The sequence below is a fragment of the Mustelus asterias genome (assembly GCF_964213995.1).
Source record: "Mustelus asterias chromosome 26 unlocalized genomic scaffold, sMusAst1.hap1.1 SUPER_26_unloc_27, whole genome shotgun sequence".
In the NCBI taxonomy this organism is placed as follows: Eukaryota; Metazoa; Chordata; class Chondrichthyes; order Carcharhiniformes; family Triakidae; genus Mustelus; species Mustelus asterias.
The window spans coordinates 588-9803 of NW_027590095.1; the positions used below are offsets into that span (position 1 = coordinate 588).

At 43.3% G+C, this 9216-nt stretch overlaps 1 pseudogene; it reads left to right on the forward strand.

Moving 5' to 3' along the window:
• The first annotated feature begins 209 nt into the window (after positions 1 to 209).
• LOC144482132 (SWI/SNF-related matrix-associated actin-dependent regulator of chromatin subfamily A member 5-like) lies at positions 210 to 8686 on the forward strand (annotated as a pseudogene).
• The last annotated feature ends 530 nt before the right edge of the window (positions 8687 to 9216 follow it).

Below are 9216 nucleotides of genomic sequence, written 5' to 3' on the forward strand. Positions count from 1 at the left end.
CGGTGCAGACTCCATGGGCCAAATGGCCTCTTTCTGCACATTAGGATTCTATGTACTAATCCTCACCACAAAAGTGATGCACAATCTCCAAAATAATTTGTATGGTGCTGTTTATTCTGAAGTGATTGTGGATTTGAAATTGACTGCAGTAACAGCTCTTTTAAAATGGTTTGGAAAGTAATAGTAACCCCTCGCACAAAACAATTCAGTTTTAATTCTTAGCTATCGACATCGTCGTACGGAACAGGAAGAGGATGAAGAGCTACTGTCAGAAAACAGCAAGGCAACCAATGTCTGCACAAGGTTTGAAGAATCCACATCATGTGTGTAAAGCCATTTTATTCATTATTTCACACATGAGTTAATGTAGCTCAGTTTTCACTACCTTTTCCAATATTGCTTTCACATTTTCAGTCACCATTCATCGATGTGCAGTGTTCAATTTTGTCAAAATTAGACCTTTGGGAACATTTGAGCTTGTTGTAATTAAATCTCCAAAAACAGCACCTCCCGTTCTCCTGGTTTAATTGGCTGTATTTATTGGCATAAGGGGTCTTTTTAATGGAACAATCTACTAATGCTGACAGACACCACGGACTCACTCCAGCCTAACTTGTAATCTGACATCATATTTTCTGACTGGATATTGTGGATATTGAGTATTTTGAGGTCAGATTCAGCATGAATAAAATGCAGGGTAAAGCTGAAAGATCTCCCTCATGCCAGTATGACATGTGTTTCATATATCAGCCTTTCACCTTGTTCTTTGTTTTGTTCAGCTTTGCCCTCTCAACCAATGCTCCCAAGGAACTGAGTAGAAACTGCTGCAACTTATTTTTGATGGTGTCCTAGCAGCCATTTTAACATGTTAGTGTGCGCCACATGAAAAGGAACATCTGTTTTCATGAGGAATAATTGGATTATCATACAGATTGCGTACATGTAACATGCTGTCCTTTTGGTGTTGAGAATCATGGATAATCTGTTCCTTACCCTATGAAATGGTGAGCTGAATGATCTGTTCTCCCAAATGGCATTTCCCCAATCAAAGAACAAAGAAAAGTACAGCACAAGACAGGCCCTCCAGCCCTCCCAGCCTGTGCCAATCATGATGCCCTCACTAAAATAAAGAAAAACCCTTCTGTCCTTATATGGGTCTGTATCCCTCTATTCCCTCCCTATTCATTTACCCGTTGAGATGCCTCTTAAATGTTGCCAATGTGCCTGCTTCCCCCACCTCCCCTGGTAGTGCATTCCAGGCACCCACCACTCTGTGAGAAACTTCCCCCACACATCTCCCTTAAATTTTATACCTCTCACCTTGAACCTGCGCCCCCTTGTAATTAACACTTCCACCCTTGGAAAAAAGCTTCTGACTATCCACCCTGCCGATGCCTCTCATCATTGTGTCCACCTCTATCAGGTCTGTCCTCAGCCTCTGTCTTTCCAATGAAAACAATCCTAGTTTATTCAACCTCTCCTCATAGCCAACACCCTTGAGACCAGGCAACATCCTGGTGAACCTTCTTTGCACTCTCTCCAAAGCTTCCACGTCCTTCTGGTAGTGTGATGACCAGAACTGCACGCAATGCTCCAAATACTCATAACATATTCAAAATCCCAGTAATGTCCATGCAATGATTTCTTACAAATCAGTCAAAGCCCAGTAAACTGATTCCTCACCATCATTCCTTCTCTCTGCCCTCCCAATCTTGCTCATACTTGCCTTAGTGAAGTTTAGGTGCTCTGTTTAACAGTTTATGTTTCTGTATAAACTTTGGCCTTCTTTTACAGGTCAATTTAGCTGCTATAGAATGGTAGTAGTCGTGGTGAAAATCACCACCTTTGTTTTGGAGCCTGCGTCTGAACGCTGACATTCTTTATGCAAACATTGAGACCCTAATACCAAATGGATTGTGCTGCTTGCTTTTTGTTGTCTCAAGCTGTCATGGTGCTTTCAGTTCAATGGTTCCTGAAACAGTAATACTTTTCCTTTTGGTCATGGCACTGATTTCATTTCCCCTTGAGCTGTATTCTTTGCAGACTCTTGCAACGGTCGAAGGCTCTAAATATTTGGGGTCTCTTCCACAGATGTAAAAGGAGGGAAACTCCGCCACTATCAGATCCGTGGACTGAATTGGCTGATTTCTTTATCTGAGAATGGCATTAATGGTATCCTGGCAGATGAAACGGTATGAATACACATTGATTGTAGACATAACAATTGTTTGGTGTAGGCATGTGAGATGTTTAGTTTAAAGGATTTAAGAAGATAAATGTCTCTGTAGTGTACTGGTTATCACGTTCGCCTAACGTGAAAGGTTCCCGGTTCAAAACGGGGTGAAGCATTCATTATATGTATTCAAGAGGCGGCTCGGTAAAGCACTTGGGGTGAATGGGATCAAAGGTTATTGGGGGGGAGGGGGGAAACAGGATGAGGCTATTGAGTTGGATGATCCGCCATGATCGTAATGAATGGTGGAGCAGGCTCGAAGGGCCAAATGGCCTCCTCCTGCTCCTATCTTCTATGTTTGTAAATAGGGAACAAGTATCTTCTCCCGGATGTTCGAGGGTGTACCATTCAAAGATTAGCGGAAACCTGGAACGTTTGTTTTCTCCTCCTTCCTGCCAAAACCTAGCCTTTTATTTTATAAAAAACTTGAGACATGGTTATTCTGGACATGTCAAAACTGAGACGAAGGTTTTTGTTAGATTAGTGTGAAGGGAAATGGAACCAAGGCAGATAAATTGAGTTACGATGTAGATAAGCTATGATCGAATTAAATTGCAGAACAAACTTGATGGGCTGAATGGTTTCTTCCAGTACATTTCAGAAATGCTTCAACTGATGAAAAAACAGCCTTTGATTCTAAGAGAATTAATTGTTTTACTTTGTTTAACAGGGTCTCGGGAAGACTTTGCAAACTATTGCTCTTCTTGGGGACATGAAACATGATAGAAACATTCCTGGACCTCACATGGTTCTAGTCCCCAAGTCTACACTGCACAACTGGATGCTTGAGTTCAACAGATGGATACCGACTCTTCGAGCTATTTGTTTAATACGTGACAAGGATCAAAGGGTAAGAACTGTGTTTTATGTTCCCTAAAATACTGTTGGAAAATACAGCTGATGCATGGAGTTTAATTTGAAAATGCATTGCACGCTGTGGAAGTAATCCGTGCAGTGCTTGTTGGATCTCCTGCCACATGTTGGCCGACCCCAGTGGGAAAGTACAACTACCCTTGCTGCCCCAGCATCGGAACAAGAAAAAACAGCCAGGATTCTTAAAGCTGGTTGCTATCTCCACATCTGTCATTAACCAAATAGGATTTCAGTAATCCGCAAGCACTTGCTGTCAAAACCTGTGTGTGAAAAAGCTGCATGGGTGAGGTACCAAAGGACAGACAGCATCTGTTGGGCAAGTCGCGAGAGAGTCAGTTCATTCACGGGGGAGCAAGATTCTTTTTACCACTAAACACTGACCCATAAACATAACGGCACATTTTGGAATATCTCCCAAAGGTAGGGGAGTCAAACTAGAGGGCATAGGTTTAAGCTGAGAGGGAAGAGATAGGAAAGGGTCCAGAGGGGCAACTTTTTCACTGAGGGTGGTGAGTGTCTGGAACAAGCTGCCAGAGGTAGTAATAGAGGCGGGTACAATTTTGTTTTTTAAAAAGCATTTGGACAGTTAGATGGGTATGGAGGGATATGGGCCGAATGCGGGCAATTGGGACTCGCTAAGTGGGTTTAAAAAGAGCAGCATGGACAAGTTGGGCTGAAGGGGCTTTTTCCATGCTCTGAACCTCTATGACCTGGTTTAAATTGCTGAATAAATAACCACTAGCATTGCCGTTGTGTGAACAAGCACTTTGTGTAATAAAAATACAATAAATGAAGGACTCATCAAACCTGGGATACAATTTTAATAAATTTAGACTTAACAAATTGAGATTTTGTATTTGGCCATTGTTCAATCTTTAATATTAATCCTGCCTTTCACTGTATTGAATTTACTTTCGTCGACTCTCTCAAAAACATGTTTTCAACATGCATGTGGAGAATGGATCTGTCGCCAGTGTTAACGGCAGCCCTCAAGGTTCCTTGAGACTGGCTTTGGAGATCAGCTTTTCTTTGCTCTGCATAACTAAAATCCGAGATTTGCCACGCAGACAACGTTTGAGTGTAAATTTGCAAATATGTTAATTATATAGTAATTTATTGCTCTCTCCTTGCTTTGCAACACTCTGGGCGGGATTTTCCAGCCCCATCAGTGGCAGGGAATATCGTGTGCTGGACTGGAACATCTTGAGGTGGTGGCACAGTGGTGAGCACTGCTGCCTCACAGCAAGAGTTTTAACAACATCAGGTTAAAGTCCAACAGGTTTATTTGGTAGCAAATGCCTTTCGCTTTCGGAGCGCTGCTCCTTCGTCAAAAGTCTCACAGTCCAAAGAAGCGCAGGTTAGGTTGATTGGATCATGCTAAATTAACCCTAATGTCAGGGGGGGGGGCGGTTAACAGGATAAATATGTGGAGTTACGGGAATAGGGCCTGGGTGGGATTGTGGTCAGTGCAGACTCGATGGGCCGAATGGCCTCCTTCTGCACTGTAGGGATTCTATTCTATTCTATTCTAACTAATAGAGTCCCAAAGATCCTGTAGTTAAAATTCTGCATCTATAAGCCGCAAGATTCCGATGGACTGAGTCCGCTCCAGTAATAGGAGATTTCATCTTCTGGACTACAGAGAGGGAGAGCTGGAGAAAGATCGAGAAGGCCATGAAATAGAAAGAAAGGGAGAGAGGGGTGAGAGACAGGCAGAGCGAGCTCCAGACAGAGGGATTCTATGGTTTGGAGAATAGGGCCTGGGTGGGATTGTGGTCGGTGCAGACTCAATGGGCCGAATGGCCTCTTCCTGCACTGTAGGGATTCTATGGTTTGGAGAGTTGCCAAGAGCCAATTGCCCTTTGGCCGCTCTCCACCTTTGCCTGTTCTGCCCTTGACGCTGCTCACTGCTGGCGGGGCTGGAAAATCCCAACGTCAGTGTTTTATTCAGCTAAATTTGTCTGATTAATGCCTGTGATCAGATCTGTTTCTGCTGCGTCCCAATTGTCTTCGAGAAAAATAAATTTCTGGTGTTTGGAAAACTGAAATGTAACCCACTTCTTACTTCATCAGGCAGCTTTCATCAGAGATGTCCTCCTTCCTGGAGAGTGGGGTGTCTGTGTGACGTCGTATGAAATGCTCATCAGGGAGAAATCTGTTTTCAAAATATTTAATTGGCGATATCTGGTTATAGATGAAGCCGACAGGATCAAAAATGGGAAACCCTTAGGTAAGTGTGTTTTCCCTTCATTTTCTCTGCTCTCTTCCCCATCCCGTCCATTACCACCAGAGTTAATGGCTACCATTGTAGTGAATGCTACATTTTCTGCCTCATCTTCAGGTGAATTGGGGAGAAACGCAGGCTTGATTTGTAGCATGGGGGCATGAGCAGGGGGCGACATGGTAGCTCGGTGGTTCGCACTGCTGCCTCACAGCGCCAGCGACCCAGGTTCGATTCCCAGCTTGGGTCATCGTCTGTTTGGAGTTTACACGTTCTCCCCGTGTTTGCGTGGGTTTCCTCCGGGTGTTCCGGTTTCCTACCACAGTCCAAAAAAAATGCTGGTTTGGTGCTTTGGCCGTGCTAAATTCTCAGTGTACCGAAGTGTGGCGACTAGGGGATTTTCAGAGTAACTTCATTGCCGTGTTAATGTAAGCCTACTTGTGCCACTAATAAATAAACTTTAAATCTTTGTAAACCATGTGTCACATTCTCGGTTATATATCATGGAGTGAGGTTATTTTTGAGCAAGGTGCAGTTATGTGTGGGACCAGACAGAAAATGAGGCACAGAAGTTTGCTGCACACTGTTCCCCTGGAGAGGGGAATGCAAAGACGGGGTAAGACGGAGTGGCAAAGAACAGTAAAAAAGTATTCAGTGTGGATGGAAGTGACTGTTCTCTGGTGAATGAGATAACGAAGGACAGGAAGATTGGAACAAAAGGTTGGAGGGAAATCCAGGAGTAGAGATTTTGAAATGAAGGAAAATGATACATTTTGAGTACTCATGGTTAATATAATTGTTATTTGCTGCTTTCACTGTTCCTTCACACTTCCATCAAAGCTTTAAGAGCTAAATTAAAAGGGCTATTTATTGTCACAGATGGAATGTGAATCTTGAGGAAAAGAGCGCTTTAATCTCACAATCCAATGCAGACAATCATTTTTTAAGTTAAAGTTTATCAGTGTCACAAGTCGGCTGACATTAACACTGTAATGAAGCTACTGTGAAAATCCCCTGGTCGCCAAACTCTGGCGCCTGTTCGGGTTACACTGAGGGAGAATTTAGCACAGCAAATGCACCCTAACCAGCATGTCTTTCGGACTGTGGGAGGAAACCGGAGCACCCGGAGGAAACCCACACAGACATGGGGAGAACATGCGGACTCCACACAGTTACCCAAGCCGGAAATCAAACACTGGTCCCTGTTGCTGTGAGGCAGCAGTGCGAACCGCTGTGCCATATTCAATCAAATTACTCCAGGGGTTCAGAAACTTCTGGGAAAGTTATTCCACCATTAATTATTGAGGCTCGATAGTTAATCTCTGGGTTTTAACACCAGTGGAAGAGTGGAGTGGAAATATTTGAATTGAAAATCAAAGATCAGATCTGTTTATTCAGACTGTAGTGTGCTCTTGTGTTAAAAGCTTTTTAACCAGCTGCTCCTTCCACAACCATTGCTTTTTAACCAGCTGTCCCTTCCACAAACATTGCTTTTTAACCAGCTGTCCCTTCCACAACCAAAGCTTTTTAACCAGCTGCTCCTTCCACAACCATTGCTTTTTAACCAGCTGCTCCTTCCACAACCATTGCTTTTTAACCAGCTGCTCCTTCCACAACCATTGCTTTTTAACCAGCTGTCCCTTCCACAACCATTGCTTTTTAACCAGCTGCTCCTTCCACAACCATTGCTTTTTAACCAGCTGTCCCTTCCACAACCATTGCTTTTTAACCAAATGCTCCTTCCACAACCATTGCTTTTTAACCAGCTGCTCCTTCCACACCCATTGCTTTTTAACCAACTGCTCCTTCCACAACCATTGCTTTTTAACCAGCTGCTCCTTCCACAACCATTGCTTTTTAACCAGCTGTCCCTTCCACAACCATTGCTTTTTAACCAGCTGTCCCTTCCACAACCATTGCTTTTGAACCAGCTGCTCCTTCCACAACCATTGCTTTTTAACCAGCTGTCCTTCCACAACCATTGCTTTTTAACCAGCTGCTCCTTCCACAACTATTGCTTTTTAACCAGCTGACCCTTCCACAACCATTGCTTTTTAACCAGCTGCTCCTTCCACAACCATTGCTTTTTAACCAGCTGCTCCTTCCACAACCATTGCTTTTTAACCAGCTGCTCCTTCCACACCCATTGCTTTTTAACCAGCTGCTCCTTCCACAACCATTGCTTTTTAACCAGCTGTCCCTTCCACAACCATTGCTTTTTAACCAGCTGTCCCTTCCACAACCATTGCTTTTTAACCAGCTGCTCCTTCCACAACCATTGCTTTTTAACCAGCTGTCCTTCCACAACCATTGCTTTTTTACCAGCTGCTCCTTCCACAACCATTGCTTTTTAACCAGCTGCTCCTGCCACAACCATTGCTTTTTAACCAGCTGCTCCTTCCACAACCATTGCTTTTTAACCAGCTGCTCCTTCCACAACCATTGCTTTTTAACCAGCTGCTCCTTCCACAACCATTGCTTTTTAACCAGCTGCTCCTTCCACAACCATTGCTTTTTAACCAGCTGTCCCTTCCACAACCATTGCTTTTTAACCAGCTGCGCCTTCCACAACCATTGCTTTTTAACCAACTGCCCCTTCCACAACCATTGCTTTTTAACCAGCTGCTCCTTCCACAACCATTGCTTTTTAACCAGCTGCTCCTTCCACAACCATTGCTTTTTAACCAGCTGCTCCTTCCAAAACCATTGCTTTTTAACCAGCTGCTCCTTCCACAACCATTGCTTTTTAACCAGCTGTCCCTTCCACAACCATTGCTTTTTAACCAGCTGCGCCTTCCACAACCATTGCTTTTTAACCAACTGCCCCTTCCACAACCATTGCTTTTTCACCAGCTGCTCCTTCCACAACCATTGATTCGATTTGAAAGAAATACCATTCAATTGTGGACGGCTCTGGAAGTTTCCATATTCCCGTCTTGCAAGTTATAGATAACCGTTTGTAATCTTGATGTACTATTACTACACTTGCTTTTTGCTTCCTAATGCAAAGCATTTGGTGCCACTATATCTGAATTCATTGGAGAAATGACAGACACGAATACACACCTAAAAGTTCAGCGAACTTTTAACTGCAGTCTGAATCTACAGTTGTGCCAGTAGTATGATTCAAACTTGTACCCAGTTTGTACAGTCATGTTTTTAAATCTGCTAAATTTACAGCTCTCTGAAATAGTGAGAGAATTTAAACAACAAATGGATTATTGCTCACGGATTCACCACTTCAGAACAACCTGCACGAACTCTGGGCTCTGCTCAACTTCCTCCTCCTGGATGTCTTCAATTCGTCTGCAGTAAGTAATGAGAAAAGCAGCTTGACAGTGACTGTACCGTTTGTCTAAGGTTCAATTACAGTGTTTCAACCTATTTCTTTTTGGAAGGCATGAGAGAATGCTGCAAAGTTGTGTCTTTTTCATTTTTGAAGCTAGTGTCAGGGGAAGCTGTCCAACTTGCTGGAGGGTGTTGTGTGACACCATTGTTCCTTGCATTGGGAGCAGCCAGGTCGCTAAATGGCCGCAGTCTGTGTATTAATTTGTCCACCTGCCCACATTTTCTGAGCACTATATTCACCATATGTGTGTCGATGCAGAGTCCAATTGGTGATGTCTGCTCCTCTAACCGTTCAAACTGCTATTGACCATTCCTGATGCTCAGTGTCACATCTGCCTTACACTGCGAAGCGTATTTAACATGCTTGATGTTTCCTTGAGCAAAACTGTCACCTTGTGTCACAATTCTAAACTTACATTAAAAGCATGCTGGGGTGAGAGCTTACTTTATCCATATCTATCTCAATCCACAAATTAGCTGTCAGAAGTATTTTGGTATTTATTTATTTTTGTTAAAGTAAGAAAAGTTATGTTTCTAACTG